Raw genomic sequence first — 21,490 nt, forward strand, 5'->3', positions numbered from 1 at the left:
GACAGGTCACAGACAGCCTAGACAGAGGAGGTAAAGAGGGTGGAGAGACCTAAAAAGACTGGAGGAGTAGGCCAGGGGCAGAACCCCAGTAAGCTACAATAAGCCCAGGCAAGCCTTCTGCTCACCTCTCGCCACTCCCTGCCAACCAATCACCTTTCGCTGGGTTCTCACAGCTGTTCCCTAACGGTGCATTTTCCCAGGCACTCTGACCAGCCAGCTTCCTAGCTTTGCATACATAATGCTCCTCAAGATTGGGCCCTTTTTTCACAGTCCAACCTGGCTAATTCCTATTCATCCTTCAAGTCTCTGATATTACTTCCTTCTAGACTGTCCTTGCCTAAACCTTCATATGCCCTCATTACACGCTCACATACCACTGTTAATTTTCATTCACAGCACTTATCATAATTAATAATTATGTATTCATACCTGTCTGTGCTTTTGAACATCTGTCTCCTCACTAGACTGTAGATTCCATGGTAGCCAATTCTATAGTTTATTTTATTAATCACTACCAAGTAGATGCACATTTAATATTGTTAAATTCAAAATTTCCCTGAATTAATCAGCTCAAGTTTAAATTCTAAAGAATTAGCAATCGCTCCCATGTTCCAACACACAAGCACATACACACCTGCAAAGAAATTGTAGGATTAAAATATTTATCATCTCTGGGACTTTAATCTCTACAATTTAGCTCAAGTACTAATAAAAGTCAGCAGTTAATAAGCTTCAAGCTTCAAGATCAAGAATCCTTTCACTATTGGGGAAAAGGAAAAAAAAAAAAAGAAAAAAAAACTGAAAGACAGTCACCAGCGGCATTTTTTCCTGTCATAAAGCCAACAAAAGCCCATGCCCCAAAAGATATTTTAACAGATTATTATCATGCAAGCAAAATTAAAACATTGATGTAGGCTCATAAATGGAAAACAGGAAAAAGAAGTTATAAATTCAGTCCCCCAAACCAGTCTGTTCATAAGATAACTCAAATCTGTCAAAAAAAATCTTTGGAAAAGTGTATCAGCATCACTACTAGTTGCCATTTTGTTCAGTGTCTGCAGTGTCTCTGCTGATGAGGTAATTCAGCTATTAAAAATACTATCTCCAAAGGAAAGGGAAAAAAGAATGTAGAAAGGAGAATGTTCTGGAACAAATTTCCTGGTCATATTTTAATTATGAAAAAAAAAAAAAACTAATGCTAATAAAGTCCCAATTGAAGCTCCAAGGGTCTATTCCCAATTTTAAAATACACTATAAAGAAAATGTTGTTTTTAAAGGTAAATTTTCATGGGGAAAAATTAGAGAGGAAGACAAACCATGAAAGACTCCTAACTCTAGGAAACAAACAAAGAGTTGCAGAAGAGGAGGAGAGTAGGGGGATAGGGTGACTAAGTGACGGGCACAAAGGAGGGCACTTGATGTGATAAGCACTGGATATTATACTATATGTTGGCAGACTGAATTTAAATTAAATATTTTTTAAATAAACGTTAATTTTCAACTATCTTGCTCTGAAGTATTTTTGGTTAAAAGTTTCAGATATAGGTTGGCAAAAAAGAGGGACTGGTGGTGGAAAAAAGAGTAGCAATAAATCAATAGTTCGGGGAATGACTTACACCAGTAGTTTTCCCACTTTTTGGTCTCAAAATAACTTTTAGTCTTATAAAATATTGAGGACCCTAAGCAGCTTCTCAATGTGAGCCACACCTATCAATATTTACTCTATTAGAAATTAAAACTGGAGAAAGGGATCCCTGGGTGGCGCAGTGGTTTAGCGCCTGCCTTTGGCCCAGGGCGCGATCCTGGAGACCCAGGATTGAATCCCACATCGGGCTCCTGGTGCATGGAGCCTGCTTCTCCATCTGCCTATGTCTCTACCTCTCTCTGTGTGTGTGTGTGTGTGTGACTATCATAAATAAATAAAAAATAAAAAATAAACTGGAGAAATGTTTAATATTGCATTTGTTTTAAAACAATAAACATATTACCCTGTTTTATAGATTTAAAAACTATTATTTTCTCCCCCAAAAAAGTAGTATTTTAGAAAAGTGCCATCATTTTCCATTTCTGCAAATCTCTATATGTTTAGCTTAGTAGAGAGCAACTGGATTCTTTTTTTTTTTTTTTTAAGATTTTATTTATTCATGAGAGACATGGAGAGAGAGGGAGAGAAGCAGAGATACAGGCAGAGGGAGAAGCAGGCTCCATGCAGGGAGCCCGACGTGGGACTCGATCCCGGGACTCCAGGATCGCTCCTTGGGCCGAAGACAGGCACTAAACCACTGAGCCACCCAGGGATCCCCGAGCAACTGGATTCTCATATATGAGAAGCTGCATTACATCTGGTCGAAGTGTGTATAGAAAATACAGCCTCACAGATATATGTCATTAGAAGAAGGACCTCACGGAACTACTGAGAAAATCATGGAAATTCCATGGGATTCTGGACATTCTGAAAACTATTGCCTTACTCTTTATATGACCGTTCCTCCTACCATACCAGATAATCAGATGGCACCTGATATTTTAGGTTGCACATTTACCTGATACATGACAAAAATACTACTGTTCTACAGGTTTAGAAATCTTATTAACTTCTCTAACATCAAAGAAGTCAACAAGTCTAATAGACAAGGAAGAAGGCATTAGACATTTTTTTAATGTAGGAATAATACTTTATGTACACAACCAAGTATTTCTTAAATAAGACTTAACCCTATGATAAAAAGGTTCTCAACTGTTCAACTACTTTAGGTTGAACCAAAATCTTTATGCAATGTTCTACAGTCAAAATGCCTAACTGAAAAACCATAGGCTACAGGGATTACAGTCTCTTATCTGAAGGGGTCAGAGTATAATAAATTCTTGCCTCCAGTATACACCATCTCCTTTCTGTTCTTGGATAAAGCCTTCTAACCCTAGTAATTGATCTGTTTTTTCTTCAGACACAAGGAAAATAGCTATTCAGAAAAAAGGTTAAAGACCTCCCATCTTAACTAAGGCACCCTCTTTAAGTCAGCACCATCTCTTGCAATGTTTCAGGACTACTCCCTTGGGAGATAGAACAGTCCCATGATATTCTACTACAAAAAGGTGTATCATCAGGGCAGAACAGAACCGCTTTCCAAATCCCATGGTACTTTTTAACTCCTTTTATAGACCAGACTGATATCCAGTTAAAGAGCCACAATTTAGCTCAGTTTCTAACATGTGTGGGCTTGAGACCAAGTTTGGCACTTCTTTTGCTCATCACAATTTTACAGCTGGATAAAAACCACAGATACATTGCAACACATTACCCCTACTGCTAAGAAATCAGAAAATATTTCGGTATTGGTCACAGAATAATCAAGAGTATAATATACTTCTGTATTCAATTTTTGGAACTCATATTAAGCAATCTAGTTGATAATCCACTATTTGAATAAAAGAGATTTCTAAAACCTAGACTACAATGTTGAAGATGAAGGAAAAATTGTAAGATGAATTAAGATTCTTTCCCATCAGAAAATTCTACAAAGTGTTCATTGTCTGGACAGCCTAAATTCATTTAGCTTGTCCATTTGTTCAACACATAATCTACTGAGTACTTATTCAATAGAGACTTTCTTGATACTCTCTTCAATTCAACTTCTAACGATATCTAAGTTAGAAAGAATCTTAAAAGACCAGGTTAGAGAACCCTGGTATCTCAGTCAGTTGGGTGTCCAGCTCTTGATTTTGGCTCAGGTCATGATCTCAGTGTCCTGGGATTAGCCCCATATCAGGTTCCACACTCAGTGGGGAGTCTGCTTGAGGGTTCTCTCTCCCTCTGCCCCTCCCTCTGCTCACGCACAATAAATAAATAAATAGGCCAAGTTGTATAGCCACCCCCTCCCAATTTTGAATGACTTTTACACCATCTACATGAAGTTGCCTGCTCATCATTGGTGAGGGCTGTCAGTACTTTTCCGGTTTTCTTCTTTATATTTCCATATGGTCTATGCTATGCCTTCCATAAGGAAAACAAATTCATTCTCTTTAATATAAAAGGTAAAGGCAAAGCAGGAAAAGGACTGAGAGCAATTCTGTTAATTATCCGTCAACATTACATCATTATCACCCAGCAGCAGTGGTACATACTAACCAGCCAGATACTGTGCTTAGAGATCACATGCATTATCTCATTCCGTCTCCCCACAAAATACTCTAAAATAATACTCACATTTATCCCATTTTTCACATAAGAAAATGGGTGGGTCAAAGGAACTTGCTCAAGGACACAAGGTTAAGCTCAAGACCATCTGATCAGAGTTCAGGTCTTATTCAACCACCATCCCTAACCTTCGTTAAACCAGCCAGCCACAGACTAGCAACCTGCTTTTACCATACTTAATATTTTATCCAAACTTCAACACATTCTGTGCTTTAACCATTTTGATTTTCCTCTTAGAAAATAATCTTTACTCATGATTATTTGGGCCACCTTTCAATCATGCCCTCTTTCCATCCCTCTAACCTCAAAATTAATTTCATATGTTCTGCAACCTGATCCCTGAAAAAAACGATCTTGATAGGACAGGAAAACCAAGAGACACCTGGGTGGCTCAGCGGTTGAGCATCTGCCTTTTTTTTTTTTTTTTAAGATTTATTTATTTATTTATTTATGAGAGAGAGAGAGAGAGAGAGAGAGGTGCAGAGACACAGGAGAGAGAAGCAGGCTCCATGCCAGAAGCCCGATGTGGGACTCAATCCCGGGACTCCAGGATCGCGCCCTGGGCCAAAGGCAGGCGCTAAACCGCTGAACCACCCAGGGATCCCCGAGCATCTGCCTTTGGTCCAGAGGTGATCCTGGTCCCTGGATCAAGTCCCACATCAGGCTCCCTGCGAGGAGCCTGCTTCTCCCTCCGCCTATATCTCTGCCTCTCTCTGTGTGTCTCTCATGAATAAATAAATTAGATCTTTAAGAAAAGGGGGGGGGGTGCGGAAGGAAAACCAAGCCACTCTGATATTGTTCATCAAGTGGTTTCTACCTCCCATCCCTCATCCCACTCCGTGGTCCTCTTGTAGCTCATATCTCAAAATAAAAAGAGGAATTAGTGTAAGTTGGGTACATTTGGGGAAAAGATCTATAAGACAAATTCTAAGATATAAAACTTTGAGGGAAGGTATCCTTAAAACAACCACCCCCAAGGAGGACAAAAATCATCCATTATATATCAACAATTCTCTTCCTTCTATGCTCAACAAGCAGAGAGAGAACCCCAGGGCAGCTTGCTCCAAACTCCAGCTACCTGGGCCTGTGGCATGGGTGAAAAGAGACAGGAGCTGTCAGTTACAGCTTGGGGGAAGAAAAGGCTAAACCAAAGCCATCATACCATATAAGTCAGGGTCTTTTCTCCAGTTCACAAATGACCTGTGAAATATTTTTAACACCACACTGTGTCTGAACTGGCAATGTGTAAGTTGCCAGGACTTGGTTTTATATAGACTTCACTGCTGCTGGAGGGTTTCTGGAGGGGTGTTACTTTCAGAATATTAGCATGTAATTTGATCTTCCGCGATAGATGAATACAAATAGCTTCTTGGACAAGTCCTATAGAACTGAAACCCAGCCCCTGGATCAGTTCATCCTGTAGTTAGAGGAAATAATTACAGATTATTTCAGGAAAGAAAGGGTTTTGACTGAAAGAGTTACACTACAAACATTCCAGCTGTGACAGATGGACCCAAGATAAGGCCTGGAAAGGAGGGGAAAAGAACAATATAATCTGTAAGGGGTGGGGGTAGAGGGGACATGAGGCTTAATTGAATGAAAACAAGTGAAAGGTTTAATTTAGGCTAGTATGTAAGAACCAAAGAACCCCCGGTACATTTATTTTAATTGTTGTATACAGGACAAAACTGACTTTACCGCACCCCTATGGATAACAACTAAGCAAAGCTTCTGAGATTCTGATGTTTTGATCACCCACTGCATTGCATGCTTTACTATCTAAAGACTAGGTTTTATTTCAACATGCTTGACTAGATGGAAACTGTCCCTCATTTTCCACTTCTTTCCCTCTGTATCAAATAGCCATGCCTCTCCTGCTTTGTTTCAACTGATAGGACCCCATCATCTCCCAGCTGTTTTGTTATATTCTCCTCAGAAACTCAGGGCTCATGCCTCTCCCTCCAGTTCACAAAGTGTGGCTGGAACAGTATTTTTGTTTTAGCCTAGTGATAGGAAGGACCCTGGTATTCCCCACCCCCATAACTCATGGATGCCTAACTACGGAGTCCATCTAAGATCCCACTGCCTCCCTAAGTCTTCAGGCAATGGCAGCCTTGGCCCTGTCTTCTCCTTTCTAACTATGCCCGAGGTTTCCCCTTTCACTTATAGTGCAGAACTTCCTACCCCTCCCGTTACCAGACGAATGATGTTTCAGGCTCCTACATCGGACACAACGGTCTCAATTCTAAGACCAGTATGATTAACCTATAGTAATTAAAAGGTGGGAGGCAGTGGGGGCAGGGGGATGTAAAATAAAAAAGATGTCAGCACCAGGAAGGTATCTCTCTCTCTCCTTCTCTCTTTTTTGTTTGTTAATTTTGTTAATGGGAGAAAGTAGAGCATACTTCTGTGGAAGTATTAAAAAAAAAAAAAAAGCCCACCCTTTGTACACTAGCTTGACCAAAGCCTTCCTTCGCATCCACACTACCTACACACTCAAGCCCATTCCTGTCTCAGACTTCCCCATCCCTACCCTGCATTATATTACCCTGACGTATCTTCCTCATAGCACTTAACGCCATAAAATTTGTTGCTGATTTATTAGTTCATTGATTTTTATTGTTTCCCCCTCTCCCACTCCTCCATCCCCACACATCAAAATATAAGCAGCACGAAAGTAAAAATTCTTCCTAGCTCGTGGCTACCTCGCCATGTCTGGCACATACTAGGCTCTCCACATAAACTAAAACACATTAACTTCTTAGTCTATGCTCCCCTTGGGTTTAGGTAGGGAGAAGGAGGTGAGGTTTAAGGAACTGTATACAGGCTGGCAAGGAAATGACTGGGGAAGGGGAGTGCTCCTCATCATCAACTTAATATAGTAGCAACCAGGTATTTGAGATAAATTAAAAGATATCATTTGTAACTTGGATTTCAGTTTTCAAGGGTGTCATCCAAGAGAAGCCGCCAAACCAAAAGACGGCTGGCAGACTCCGGGTATACCAGACAACTCCCTGGTGGACAATATCCCATTTGGAAAGGACTGCTTGGATCTCTAGTTGCAGACACCAGCTGATATGCCCAGAGCCATCCCCAGTGACCTCTGAGACAGCTTCTGTAGCTTGAAAATACATCTTCTACAAGTCAGAAATTGACATATTATCTCCTCCTCCAACCCCCAGTCTTCTAACAGTTATTGATGCTATTTGGAAAGCCATGCTTCCATGCCTATTAATAACCTTCAGAAAGAACCCCAAGGAAGTGTCAAGAGAAAAACAGATCTGGCTGGTGGAAGCCAAAGATTCAATCAGAGTTACAATTAGCAATTAATATATTTGAACAAAAAGAAAGTTGTAACATCTTCTGTATCATATGTTATCTGTCCAGGAGGCTTAAAACAAAACATTTCGCCAATGAATTCAAGAAACGTTCAACCAAGAACACTGGTCTTTACAGAGAGGAACACTTTTAAGAGGCCCCTTTATCTATTTAAATAGACCAGCACCAGCTACTAACTTTATCTACACATCAGTGATCCCAGGGAATTTTGCCTACAAGGTGGGTATCATTAAACCTCTATAGTTATTTATTTACCCCTTTATAAAGTTTCTTCAGGTGACACCTCAAGGAGCCCCGATATCAATCTCCTCTAAAATAACGGAGTAACGAATTAACTCTTTCCAAAGACTTTTCTCGGTGGTCGGTCTTTCTCCTCCCTCCTTCCCGACTAGATTAATGGAAGTGATTAATGGAATTCTCTCACAATTTCGCTTGAAATATGCTTTTGCCAGTCGAGCAGCTAGAGCAGAATCAGATAATTGTGGTATGACTCAACAAATGCACAGCTGTTCATTTAAATATATCCATCAAAAGTATAAATATGATCATGAGAAAGAAAATGAACTGTGTACACAGGGTCAGTGTACAAGTTGAAAGAGTTAGCACCGAAGTAACCACAAGAGAAAACACGGGGAAGGGGAGACGGAGCTAGGAAGGACTCCACAAACTGGCTAGAAAAAGACCAGAAAAACCAATGTAACTGAAAAACCACTCACCCAACCCAAACACTCACTGGCCTAAATAAGAAATTAATGGCAAATTAAAAGTAAAAATAAGTGTGCTCTACTCTGCGGGGAGAAAGAAATGGAATCTAGGAGAGCCTACAAGGCAGAAATGAAGAACCCAATCTGGTATTAAAAACAAAACAGGGATCCCTGGGTGGCGCAGCGGTTTGGCGCCTGCCTTTGGCCCAGGGCGCGATCCTGGAGACCCGGGATCGAATCCCACGTCGGGCTCCTGGTGCATGGAGCCTGCTTCTCCCTCTGCCTGTGTCTCTGCGCCTCTCTCTCTCTCTGTGTGACTATCATAAATAAATAAAAATTAAAAAAAAAAAAAAAAAAAAAAACAAAGGCGTTAAGGCCGAGGAAAACAGGAGGAACAGGATTCTCACCTCAGTCCTCTCTCCACAACCTCCAAAGACTGATTATGAAATCCTGCAATGTGGGAATCCCTCCAATAGTCCCAAAGCAAGTAACTGAAAAATACTGCCCCAGACCAGGCAACATTTTTGAGAGGCTCTGTGTACATGAGGGGGCCCCCTGAACACAAGGGAAAGGAAACCAAGAGGAGGAAAACAGAGGATGTGAAGAGGAGCCAAGGGAGCACTGATAAAGAGAAAAAAGTGCCTCGGGGGCCCTGAAGACCTTTTTCCTTCCTTGTTCCTCAGGGATGGGTCCCAAAGGCCCATCAGAACTTGAGAAGCAAAGGCATTGAAAAGACATGGGTGCCTCTCCTCTTTTAATACGTAATTCAAGATAACAACAAATGAGTATCTAATAATCCATGATGATGATTTCCAAGCTTTCCCTGAACTATCAAAAATCAAGTTCTTGCCAAAAAATAATCTCTCCGGGAGTGGGGGGCCCATGCTTAGCCTGACTACTCAGTCATCTTGCCGGAGAACCATTCACGGTCTCCATATTTACAGGCAAACCCCTCTCATATTCTATAAGCGACAGCTATTACAACAACCGCCCTGCCTCCTGCCTCAGCCCCTAGTCCTCCCACAGCTACCCTCCTTCCAGAAAACGTTCTGGAAAGAGCAATCTAGAGAGCTCCTTCCACATCCTCCCTCTCCTCCATCCAGTCCATCACCAAATACCTCTTTGTAACCCCACCTTATCCTTCGGGTCTATAAGGGAGCTTCTTCAAAATATGGATTCTCAAGCTTCAACCCCAGAGATTTTGATTCGGTTGACCTGAGAGGAGGCCTAGGAACCCCCGAGCCCACAGCAATTCAGGTGGTGCTGAGGATGCCGAGGGCGGGCTCACTTGCCCATTCTGCAGCGTGGTGTGCAGGAGCCCTTCTGTTCCCAGGCTCCTCCCTGGCTAGGATGCAGAGGCTCTCCTCTCTCTGGATCTTTACTTTTATGGTTTGGACTTTCTCAGTTTCCTTAGATGGGGTTTTCCCCTTCTGCCACCCATCCCTTAAATCTTAGTTTTCCTCAGGGCCTCACATCTCAGCTCCCTCTTCTCATTCAAGATGGTACCCAACTCCTTAGCTTCAAGGCCGCTGAGCAGAGACTTGAATTATCACGTGGAGAATGGAATCACCTGTTCTTTACTCATATCGACCCCTCCTCCACGCCACTGAATCCTGATGACAGTCTCCAACCGTATGTCCTTGTCTTTTCACTGTTTAAAAAATTAATTTAAAAAAAACTGTATTATGTATATTTCAAATTACATAGAAACTGAAAACTATTAAAAACCCTATTTTTGACCTCCCAGTTTTAATTATAAGCACCATCCCACTACCCAGTTTCAAAAATAAGCCATCTTATTTCCTCTAGTCTGCCCATTTTCTTCCTGAGGTATTTTAATGAGAATCCCAGATGTCACATCATTTCACCCACAAAATTCTCTCACGAATAAAGACTTTTTCTAAATACAACTATAAAATCAACATCTCACCTAACAAAATTAAAAGTATTCCTCCTCCAAATATCATCTAAAAGCTAATCAGTGTTTAAATTTGCCCAATTTTCAACTATAAACATCCCCCGCACCCCCCCCCCCAACACCCGCCCAAAAAAAATTGCAGGGAGAATGGGAACAGCATACCAATAAGAAGTTGTTTTCATTGCTTTTCAGTTATTATAACGAGTGGTTCAGTGTTAGGATTGTGGCAGTATTGAGAATACTCTGTGTATAATGTGGCAGAAAGCAAACGAGTTACTGTGGTACATTCAAATTCTATCATCTCCTGCTGTTCCGGAGAACCACAATGTTCCATGTGAAATAAAGGTAATATAGAAAAGGTTAAGTAAGAACCTTAGCAACAGAATTTGAATTGGAAGTATCAGTATGAATTCATGAAGTATTTTATATGTAGTTATCCTCTGTCCACTAAAAGGCCTAGAAACAATGACCTACCCAGGAACAAGTATTCTTGGTGCCCAGAGAGTGGTGTTAAAACACTGCTTCTCACTAAAAGAAAAAGAATAAGCTGAATTGAACTATGAGGTTGCAATCACCAAGTCCAGCCAGTAGGAAATTAGAGGTCACATGGATGGGTTCTTCAACAGATAAACCTTAAGGAAAGGAAAGGGGTTGCAGGGGGAACCTGAGGTTTAAGAGGCTTAAAAAAACATAAAAAGATGTGCAAGACTAAAGTACAGTGGCTAGGTATGCACACATGGGTGATAAAACCATAAAGAAAGGCAACAGAGCAATTACGACGAAAATCAAGAAAGCAGTGACTTCTGGAGGGGGAGAGAGGCTATGTCTGGCATGGGACATGCCAGCGGCTCGAGGGAGACTGCTAATACTCTGTCTCCTGATCTGTGGGGTAGTCACAAAAAATATTCATCCTATAATAATTAAATTATGTATGCTTTGTATGGACATCTGTGTCTGTGTCTTATTTTACAATATAAAGATAAAAAGAAGATAAAAACAGAATGTGTGCTGTTAAAAAAAAAGGTGCAGACTAACATTCGCTCACACACACACACACACACACACACAGGAAGTAACAACAGCACTGCATATAATGTATATACGCAAAAATCTGCCCAGATTTATGTCACAAATAAGTTTTTGTAATAAACTTCTGAAATATCGACTATTTTTTATCTCCAAAGGAGAACTGTTTTTTCAAGTTCCAAGTTTATCCATTTTTAATAGAGAAATAGGCATCAGTTACCTAGTCATAATTGGAAATCAAGTATTAAATAAAATTAACACAATATCTCATAAGTTGGTGCTTTTTCTCTTACTTCAAATACATAAGTTTGATGGGTCAAGAATATAGAAAGATTGTAGAGTCCAGATAATGTTTCCCAAACACTGCATAACATTATCATCAAACAAGAAAAATTAACATCACAAAGATGTGAGCACTCGAAAAGTATCTATACGTATAACACAACCCCAATCATAATATTAGCAGGCTTTCTTCTTAGAGAAGAGGGGGTGGTGACTAGATAGGAGTATTTTAAAGTTCATATGTTTTTTAAAAACCTCACACATGAAAACAGACCTGAGTATTCTTTAAAATGGAACTTTAAAATTCTGTTAAAGGAAACAAAATATGAAAATTTTGCAAAATGGAACTATCCCCATCACAAGGAAAAACACAAATAAGCTCCAAGGGTTAAAAAAAACTGTGATCCTGGCACACACTTGGGCAGAGAGATCAATGAAACTAAATGGATATCCCAGAAATAGACCAAAGTGTCTACAAGAATGTATATATAATACAAAAGAAATCAAAGGAGAAAAGCTGGGACTACTCAGTAAAATTGGAATAACTAGCCAATGTGACAGAGACCACTAATTTTCCACTAAATATTCCTTCTTGGCTGCTTCTTGGGTGCATGCTGACCTGCAGAGATTGCACTCCCCACTCTCCCTTGCAGCTAGATGTGCCCCCAAGACTAAGTTCCCACCAGTGGAAGTAGAAGTGGTGTGTGTGCAACTTCTGATCACCTACCCTGGACTTTCTCCTTTGTCCTTCCCACTGAGGGAGCCCAGATATGTTGCAAACCATCTATGACCATGCAGATAACTACAGTGACAAGCGAACAGAAGGAACATGAGTCTCAATGCCTAGTGGAAATGGGAGGTTCTGCTGACCTGGTTTGCTCACATGGGGACAGTTAAGTGAGAAAAAAATCAACTTCTATGTTCTTTGAACCACAGCATATCCCTTGGTTACAGCCACTCAGCATTATCCTAATTAACAGAGCACCTAGAGAAAAATTAAGTTGGATTCATACCTAACATTCCGGATGGATCAAAGATTTAAACCTAAAAACCAAACCACACGACATACAAGGAACCGTGAGATAGGTTTTTTAGCTTAGAAATGGAAAAGGTCTTTTAACTGTGATACAAAATCCTGAAGCCACAGAAAGTTTATCTATTTAGCTCTACAAATCCTTTTGAACATCTGTTATTGACTGTCTCTTCCACTACAATGTAAGCTCCATGGAACAAGAATTAGGATGGGTTTTCTTCACTGTTAAATATACTGCTACCTAGAACAAGTGCCTAATACGTAAGAGGCATTCAGTAAGTATCTATTGAATGAACTGGTAAATTTAAGTATATAAATTTTAAAATAATCTGCACAGCAAAATAATATTTTTGTACAAATGATAACATATAAATATCACTTATCATATTCAATTTTATTAATGCATAGGAGCCTCCTTTGAACTGATAATAGAAAGATCAATAACCCAATGGGAAAAGAGCCAAAGGACACAAACACAGGGGGAACACAACAGGAAATACAAATGGTCTTTAAAATTATGAAAAGAGGGACGCCTAGGTGGCTCTGCGGTTGAGCGTCTGCCTTCAGCCCAGGGTGTGATCCTGGGTCCAGGATCGAGTCCCAAATCGGGCTCCCTGCAAGGAGCCTGCCTCTCTCTCTGACTTCCTCTCTCTCTCATGAATAAATAAATAAATCTTTAAAATAAAATAAAACTATGAAAAGATTCTCAATGTCAATGAAAATAAAAACGCAAACTAAAGCTACATTAAACCGTCATTTCTCACCTATCGATTTGGCAAAGAAAAACACCTTGACAATCACCCTGTGATCAGCAAGGGTATGAAGAAGCAGCGTTCTCATCCACTGCTGTTGAAATCTAAAACTTCACAAACTCAATGAACTGAGTAAGTTGTCAATAAATTTCTACCAAATTTAAAATGTGTGCACCTTTTGATATACAGCAATTCTACTATTAGAAAAGGATCCTACAAATATGCTCATGAACATGTTTGAAACACTATTTGTACAAGTTTATATTCCCTAGAGCCTTGTTCATAATAATAAACAATAGACTAGAAGTGATCTAGACCGCCACCAACATGGCACTGGGTTAAATAAATTACAGCAAATGTCCACCGTGGGATAATAGGCATCCACTAAAAAAGAATGCAGTATTAATATGGAAGATCTTCCAAGAAATATTTTCTCAGTGAAAAAAAGGTACAAAACAGTATAAATTGTTATCATCTGGGTTATAACACACACATCCACACACACACACACACACGAAACTGCAATAATCTATAGGTTATGTGCTGATATAATATATATGCCCTGAAACCTCTGAAAGAATACACAAAAAATTAGTAACAACAGTTGCCTCTAGGAAAAACAACTGGGCACTTGGGAGATGGGAAGGACTAAAACTTATTTTTTCGCTCTTTCGTAGCTTTTTAATCTTACAAACACTGCTTATATCACCTTCCTAAAAATAAATATTTTATAAAGGAACAACAATACAAATATTCATCCCCAATCCCAGATATCTGAAAACTTCTCTGGCGATTCTCACTGTCACACACACTAGGGAACCACTGACTGAACAATTTTAACCCTGTTTCATAATTAAGAATTGCAGGGTTAGCAATTAACAAACCCCATCATCTCCTCCTCCATCAAACAAATACATATGCAAAAAAAGTCAGTCTCTTAACTCCATCCCTGTTATTCATTACTTCCTCTTAAAGCTAATTCAACCTCATGCCACCTTAAATGGGCATGAAAATCTCTCAAAATTCTCCAGGGATGGTAAGCCAGAACCAACAACTATACTAATATATTAACACAGCCTAGTGCCAAAGAAGTTCCTTCCAGACACCCAGAAGATGAAAATTTGACATAACTGACACCTCGGCAAGAGCCCAAAGCTGTGCATCATCTGCCTTGGAAATAGAAACTCACATCATTAAGCTAAAAAGTTCCAACGTCAACAGTCGTGGCTTTTGTTTTCTCCCTAATGGGAAAGGTCTCCCCCCTTGAATCCCCCTTTAAATTATAGGCTAACCCCTCACTTGAGGACTGGTTATTATGTTACAGCCTTATAAAGAACACTAAGCAGTCATTATTCAGACTGAGATTCTGCTTAAAAGGGAAAATGTCCGCAACTTATCAAATGGAAGGAAAAAGTAAGCCATAAAACAAAATGTGTACTCACGGTCTTCAATTTTTAAACATAATGAATATATATATTTTATTTGCAATACGGTAAGATTTGTAGGTGGAAAGTATGTGTTCCAAATTATTAGTTGTGTGTCAAAGACCAAAGGCAGGGAGGAAATACCGTTTATGTCTGTACTTTATACTGTTTTGTACTATTTGAAATTAAATAATCAAGGGGCACCTGGGTGGCTCAGCCCGTTAACCCCTATAGCCTGGGGTTGTGATCTCAGGGTCCTGCCATCAAGCCTGCTTCACGCTCAGTCTGGACTCTGCTTCTCTCCCTCTGCCCCTGCCCCTGCTCCAGCTTGTTCGCTCTCTCTAGCTCGTTCTCTCTCTTTCAGAAATAAATAAAATCTTTGAAGGAAAAAAAGAAAAAAGAAAAGTGGCTCTATAGGGGGGAAAAGAATAGCAAAAGTATTTTACACTTAGGGAAATATTTATAGTATTTGAATAAACTGGTCAATGGTAAAGAATAACTAAGCAGCTCCACCCAAAAAAAAAAAAAAGAGAGAGAGAGAGAGAGAGAGTGAGTGAAAGAAGAGGGGGAAGAGAGAGAGAGGGAGGGAGAGAGAGAGGGAGGGAGAGAGAGAGGGAGAGAGAGAAGCCCACCTCCAAGGCAATGCAAGACCTAAAAACACTCAGGCCAGGGTCCTACCCTTCTCATACTGGATTCGTATAAACCAACAAAATCATCACTGTGGCTAAGAATTTACCGTGTAGATTTGATCTCTGCCAAAGAGCATTAAAAGAGGTGATTTGTTGCAACGGCTCTGGGGCCGCAGTGGCAGCTGCTCGGGCGCGGGCAGGCTGACTCAGCTCCCTTGGGCCTGGCGCCGCATCATGCCTTCCCACGGCGGGTCCCGGCTCCCGCAGGCCGAGGTCACGGGTCCCGGGCACGGAGACGGGGGGCTGGGAGGCTGGCAGGCGCTCCGGGAACCAGGAGAAGCTCTCCAGCAGTTCTGCTCGCAGGCGGCTCAGGGCTGCAGAGGGGAAGAAGGAGGAAAACCAGCTAAGAAGAAAATTCTGCAGGTGTGAATGGGCTGGAGCCACTGGACAACTGGGGCCACAAAACTGATGCCAATCTGCCACTGAAGCGAATATGGAAGGGTTGACAAACAATGACATGTGGTACATTGAGGTCACAGATCCATGCTGGCCTTCAAATACTTTTCTATGGGGCACCTGGGTGGCTCAGCAGTTGAGTGCCTGCCTTTGGCCCAGGGCAGGATCCTGGAGTCCCAGGATGGAGTCACACATGGGGCTCCCCGCAGGGAGCCTGCTTCTCCCTCTGCCTGTGTCTCTGCCTCTCTCTGTGTGTTTCTCATGAATAAATAAATAAATAAAATCTTTAAAATATTTTTTTTCTAAATGACACACAACTCAGTAAGCTCTGCAGTTGGTAAATTTCAAAAGCAAGTTCCTTCAAAGCTATATACCACGGACTCCAGCCAATTACAAAAACAACCCCAAAACAGGCTTTGCATATATTAATTATATATACTTGGTTAAAAACAGAATAGTCCAACAGTACACAAGTATAGAACGAAAGTCTCTCTCCAGAACCTCCCCCACCCCTCCTCCTCCTAGAGACAACCCCTTGTACCAGAGGAACCAGTTTCTTGTGTATCCCACCCAGAAATGATCTGGTTTAGGTCCACTTTCAACCATCATTCTCAGTTGTAGATAGAACTAGTTCAAAGGCTCATAAAACAATGGTGGGGAAGGAGCACCAAGCGGAAGGGAAGGGGCCCTAGATAACTAACAAAAAAACAAAAAGCCACCCCAGCTCCCCTTTCCTTTAGGAAGACTTTAAAAACACCGACATTTGCCAAAGGAAGAGGAAATTTTTATTAGAATCAAACTTTTCCACTCAAATAAATCAACGAAACACTGAAGAACTTACTCCGTTCAAAAAGCAGCACTTTTTTTAACCTCGAGGAACATTTTGCCAAGAAAACGTTCATGTAAATACATTTAAGCAGAAAACAAACCCAACAACAACATCCCTAAATAATTATTTGGAAGAAAAATCACAACCCTGACATTCAAGGGTAATGCTTCATAAATAATATTAAACCTTTCCTTGCTTCAGTTTAAATGAAGGCTCGTAATCAATTTGAAAAGACAGTCTAGACATGTAAAAGGTACACTAAAAATAAGACAATAATATCCCTATCCCTCCTCCTACAAAAAAGGTCAACCAGAAATTTCACATTTGCAGCAATTGTTTAGTGAAATTAGAGAGGAATAATCCACTTCTAGAGTGGACATCCTTAAAAACAAACTCGTTAACTAATACGCAGCATCTACGACCTTGAGTTTCAGAATGGACTGCTGGAATCCTGGTATTCTCTGAGATGCTGGGGCCAGACCCACTGGGTGGCTTCACACTGAAGCTGCCTTCCCCTTTGCCACAAACCATGTTTTATCAGGGGACCACTGTGAAGCTGTCCTGCCTCGGGCTTACCATGTCTTTAAGTTACAGGTACTCGTTGGGAGGGAGCTTTAGATCGTATGGAAATAAGGAAACACTGGTGCATATTTTTCTGATTCTTTCAAAAAAAAAGAATCATCAGAAAAACTGTCAGAGTTTGACTACTTAATTACAAAGGTGCTTGTATTTCCTTTCCAACTTCCAGCCCTACCTATTACCTTCACTGCGTGGAATTCCTTCAACCCATGCTCTCCTGCCTCTCTGTTTAGCCTTCTCTCTAACGATCCTTATATTTTCCAGATCTTTCCATTCTGACTCCTCTGGTATTTATATTCTATATGACTCAACCTGGCACTTAATCCTCTGTCTTGAACTAGACAAAATTGGTTTGTCTCAAAACCAATTTAAAACTAGGAAAGAATCACATACTATCCTTCTGCTGTATCATTTCTTCCCAGTACCTAACATATAGCTGGTGCTCTCGAGTTACTGGATAAAACTCAAGTCTTCAAATTAGACATAATTTAATATTTGTTTTGGAATTCATCAGGTTCTCAAATAACCCATGGATTGAAGTCAAAACTGTGGTGTACTACGAGGAAGAACAGGTTGGCAAAAAAGGAGCCAAAGTGGAAAGCGAATTCCAGATACTTAACTCTTCAAATGTTCTACACAGGACACCCATCTCCCCACAAATACACTTCATGCCAATAGCCAAGCTTGGCAGATCCTGAAAGGTAGTGGAAAGCGGTTATGTTCAAAACCCCAAGAATGGTTAAAAAAATTAAAAAACAAACCAAAACAAAAGAGACGTGTGCCAATTAAAATCAGTGCTGTAAAATAAATATCTATGTAGCAAACTCCAGCATTTAGTCACAAAACTTTCATTGAGCTGAGTTTTTTTCTAAAATCTTAGCCGACTCCTTTGTTTGGCTTATTGTATTGAGGTTTGATTATTGGCAGCAAATCACGCTGTACAAAAATCTGACCCTTCATAAAGGTTACAGGCACATTCCTCTGAAGTGGTGGAGAGTAAGGGTAAGGAAGAGCGAAAAAGAGGAAAAAAAAATAGTTCTTACTCCAAGTGTAGGTTTAACATGGCAGTATGGTTTTCTTTAATCCAATTTAAAAGAACGTGCATAGTTTCTTAAAAGCTATTGTAATATGATGGGACCTGAGTACCAGGCAAGCATAAAAGGTACTTAAAATCAAACAAGTTCTTGGCAGTCAACATAGCAGCTAAGCAACAGGAAGAAAAAAAAAATTCAGGGCAAGTTTTCTCAACTATTTAATTATAACTGCATCCTTGGCCTCTAGAAATTGTAGCTTCCAACTACTGCAAACTTCAAGACAGCACCCTTTGTATGGAGACGGATGGATGTTCATTACACTTATTGTAGCCATCATTTTACAAGATACACAAATATGGAATCATTGTGTTGTATACCTGAAACTAAGATATCGTTATATGCTGATTATACTTCAAGAAAAAAAGAAAAAAACCTCATCCCATATCTTCCCTGTTTATCCACCCAGCCGCATAACCCAAATAAACCATGGTGAATCTTGCTGTAAAATTACTGCAATTACTTTAAGAAGCAGCATATGGTTGCAAGAACATGGACTTAGGAAAGAGCCAAACCCAGTTTTTCAACCTACTTAATATGATCTTCCACATATCACTGAACCTCTGTGAGTCTGTTTCCTTTCCCATGAATTAGGGTATAAGTGCCTTCCACCTTTGATGGTTACTAACAATGCCAGCTATCATTCAGTGAGCCTTTAGTTCCTGAACTGTGCTAACCACAAACTTGCATCATTTGATTCAATCCTAAGAGCACAAAAATTGAGAGGAAGGTACAATTATTCCCATTTGAAAGATAAGAAAACAATGTTAGAGAGATGACGTAACACTGCCCAAGATCACACTTTTTTAATAAGCGGAAAAAACAAGAATCAATTCAAGTTTTGCTGACTCCAAAATCTATGTTCTTAATTGCCAATAAGTAAAATTGCATCTTGACAGTTTGTAAGAACTGAACTCAACGCTCATAGTAAATATTCTTAGTTCCCTTTCCTGTTTTCTACTTCTCAGAATAATAGGAGTGCAAAAGCACTGTGGGAGGAAAAGCATAAAGCACGCCAATCCCAAACAATAACACAAATCATCTACAAATCACACTACAAATGTCCTCTTGTTCTGGCTCTAAAATAATATTCGCTATGACAAGCAAATAAATGTCGAGTATCCTTGAAGAATAACCTATTCCAGACACTCGAATATGTGAGAAAGGCAGGTATGATAGTTTAGTAATTCTGGAGAAAGGCAATGGGGATATCAGCTGGTTCCCAAGATCCCCAATCTCCCAGTGGAACAAAACTAGGCCACACGCCCCAGACAACTGATAAACTCGGGGGACACCGTGGAGCAGAAAAAACAGGGAAAGCCATACAAAGCTGAGAAAAAGATAAATGGTGACAAAACCGAGAAGTAGGGAGGAGCAGATCCCCTTCTCTGGGGGGTTTCCAAGTTCTCAAACAGATATTAATCTTTGGATTTAGGGATGAGAGATGTGAATTTCCAGGAATTTCTCCAGAATTCTCCCAATTATAGCTATTCTTAAAATACTTCCAAATATTCTTTACTCCCTCTTATGAGGATATCTTTTTTAAAATGTCACATAAGTAAGAAATAATGGTATTTACAAAGAATTGTAGCCTATAACAAATACTCAAACGCTAGAAAATGCCAGTGAACATTATTGGGTAGTATGCCAAGAGCTGGCCAAATCCAGCCCGCAGTCTGTTTTGGTAAATAAATGTTTTATTGGAACACAGCCCCACTTGTTCATTTTACGTATAGTCCATGGCTGCTTTCACGCTAAAACAGCAGAGCCGATGGCTTTGTCAGAGTCCATATGCCTTGCAAAGCCTAAAATATTTACTATCTGGCCCTTCAGAGAAAAAGTTTGTTGACCCTTGCAATAACTTGCATTTGAATCTTATGAGGAGGGTTTTAACAGCACTGCATAAAATCACATGTTGAAATTGCCATTTTATAGACTTCTCCTGCTTCAGAAACGTATTTCTTGGAATACCACGCGCAGGCTTTGTATACAATATGCTATGTATATAAACTTATTTTATTTGCAAGGATGACTCACCAGTAGCAGCAGACAGGGCCACAAACACATATTTATAACATAGCAACAGCTACACGCAATCACAACCAATTCTTTCCTCTGTACGCCGACCCAGTCCTGGCTCTGGGAAATGTCATTCTTAGCCTCCACTCCACAGGCTAGGGTGCAACTTGACATCCGCGGATTCCTTCTATCTACCCAGTGTTCATGGTTTCATTCTCACAGGAGAAGTCCACACATTTTCCCATTTACCTGATTTCTTGACCGATTGCTTTGGGGATCTGGAAAGACACAAATTTCCCAAGAAATCCTGGGCAGGAACCCTGCCATGGAAATAACTATTCTCTTCAAGTGTATAGACAGACACTGAGTAGAGATCAACCCCCCTGGCCTTGTAAGGAACAGAAGAAAAAGAGTTGAGGACAGGAGGCAGAAAGTGGGAAAAACAAAGTCTTCAGGATGTTTTCAGGCAAAGATTAAGGTCTGTCTCAAAGTCTGGAGAGAAAAGCAACCAAAGTGGAGATAAGATGAGGATGAAAATTCCTAATGCTATGGCCTCAGTGATAGGTTTAAGGCCCAAATATCAAAGCACCTTTCTCCTTCCAGAATTTAAGTGCTAATTTGGCTGAGATGAGAGATATTCACTGTGAATTATGACAGGAGTGAGTGTAATGAAGCACCAAACTATTCCTGAATATAACCTGCTTATAGTTTATAGTCTCAAACACCCTCATCTGAAGTGCCTGGATGGCCCACCAAAATCCCATTTATCCATCTGTCCAGCCAAAGATTCATTTATTTGTGCCACGAATACAAAGCATAAGGACCAAGGGTAAAACGCAAGGGAACAAAAGCCGTGGTATGCAGCAGCACCAAAAGGGTTCCAGGCTTAAATCAAAGGGTCCTGGGTCGAATCCCAGCCCTGCCAATCATGTAATCTTGGGCCAACTGTCTGAGCCTCAGTCTCTCACAGGCAAAATGGCCATCATGACTTCCTTGCAGAGTTGCCACATGTGAAGTCCACAGCATATGGTGGGTGCTAATAAATGGTAGCTATTATCATAAACAATATTAATGGAGCAGGTATAAGAAGAGGAGACAGTGATGAAGACAGAGAATCACACGGGTTGACATTATGTCGAGTCATTTGAAAATGTTATAATTTGACCATTTTGACTCATAAAAATAGCAATTTTTAAATAAATATTATAAAGGGC

General features: G+C 40.3%; 1 protein-coding gene across 4 annotated transcripts in view; it reads right to left on the reverse strand.

Annotated features, from left to right (window-relative positions):
* Positions 1–21,490, reverse strand: part of ACVR1 (activin A receptor type 1) — a 126,482-nt gene that overhangs the window by 59,530 nt on the left and 45,462 nt on the right. For 3 of the 4 annotated variants that reach the window (XM_038584555.1, XM_038584554.1, XM_038584556.1), the window contains exon 2: positions 15,410–15,676. The gene's annotated coding sequence lies outside the window, so the exon portion shown is untranslated. Of the gene's footprint in view, positions 1–9,808; positions 9,890–15,409; positions 15,677–21,490 lie in introns of all 4 variants that reach the window. The other variant, XM_038584557.1, reaches the window with a different exon arrangement.

This window comes from Canis lupus, chromosome 36 (genome assembly GCF_011100685.1).
Source record: "Canis lupus familiaris isolate Mischka breed German Shepherd chromosome 36, alternate assembly UU_Cfam_GSD_1.0, whole genome shotgun sequence".
NCBI classification, from domain to species: Eukaryota; Metazoa; Chordata; class Mammalia; order Carnivora; family Canidae; genus Canis; species Canis lupus.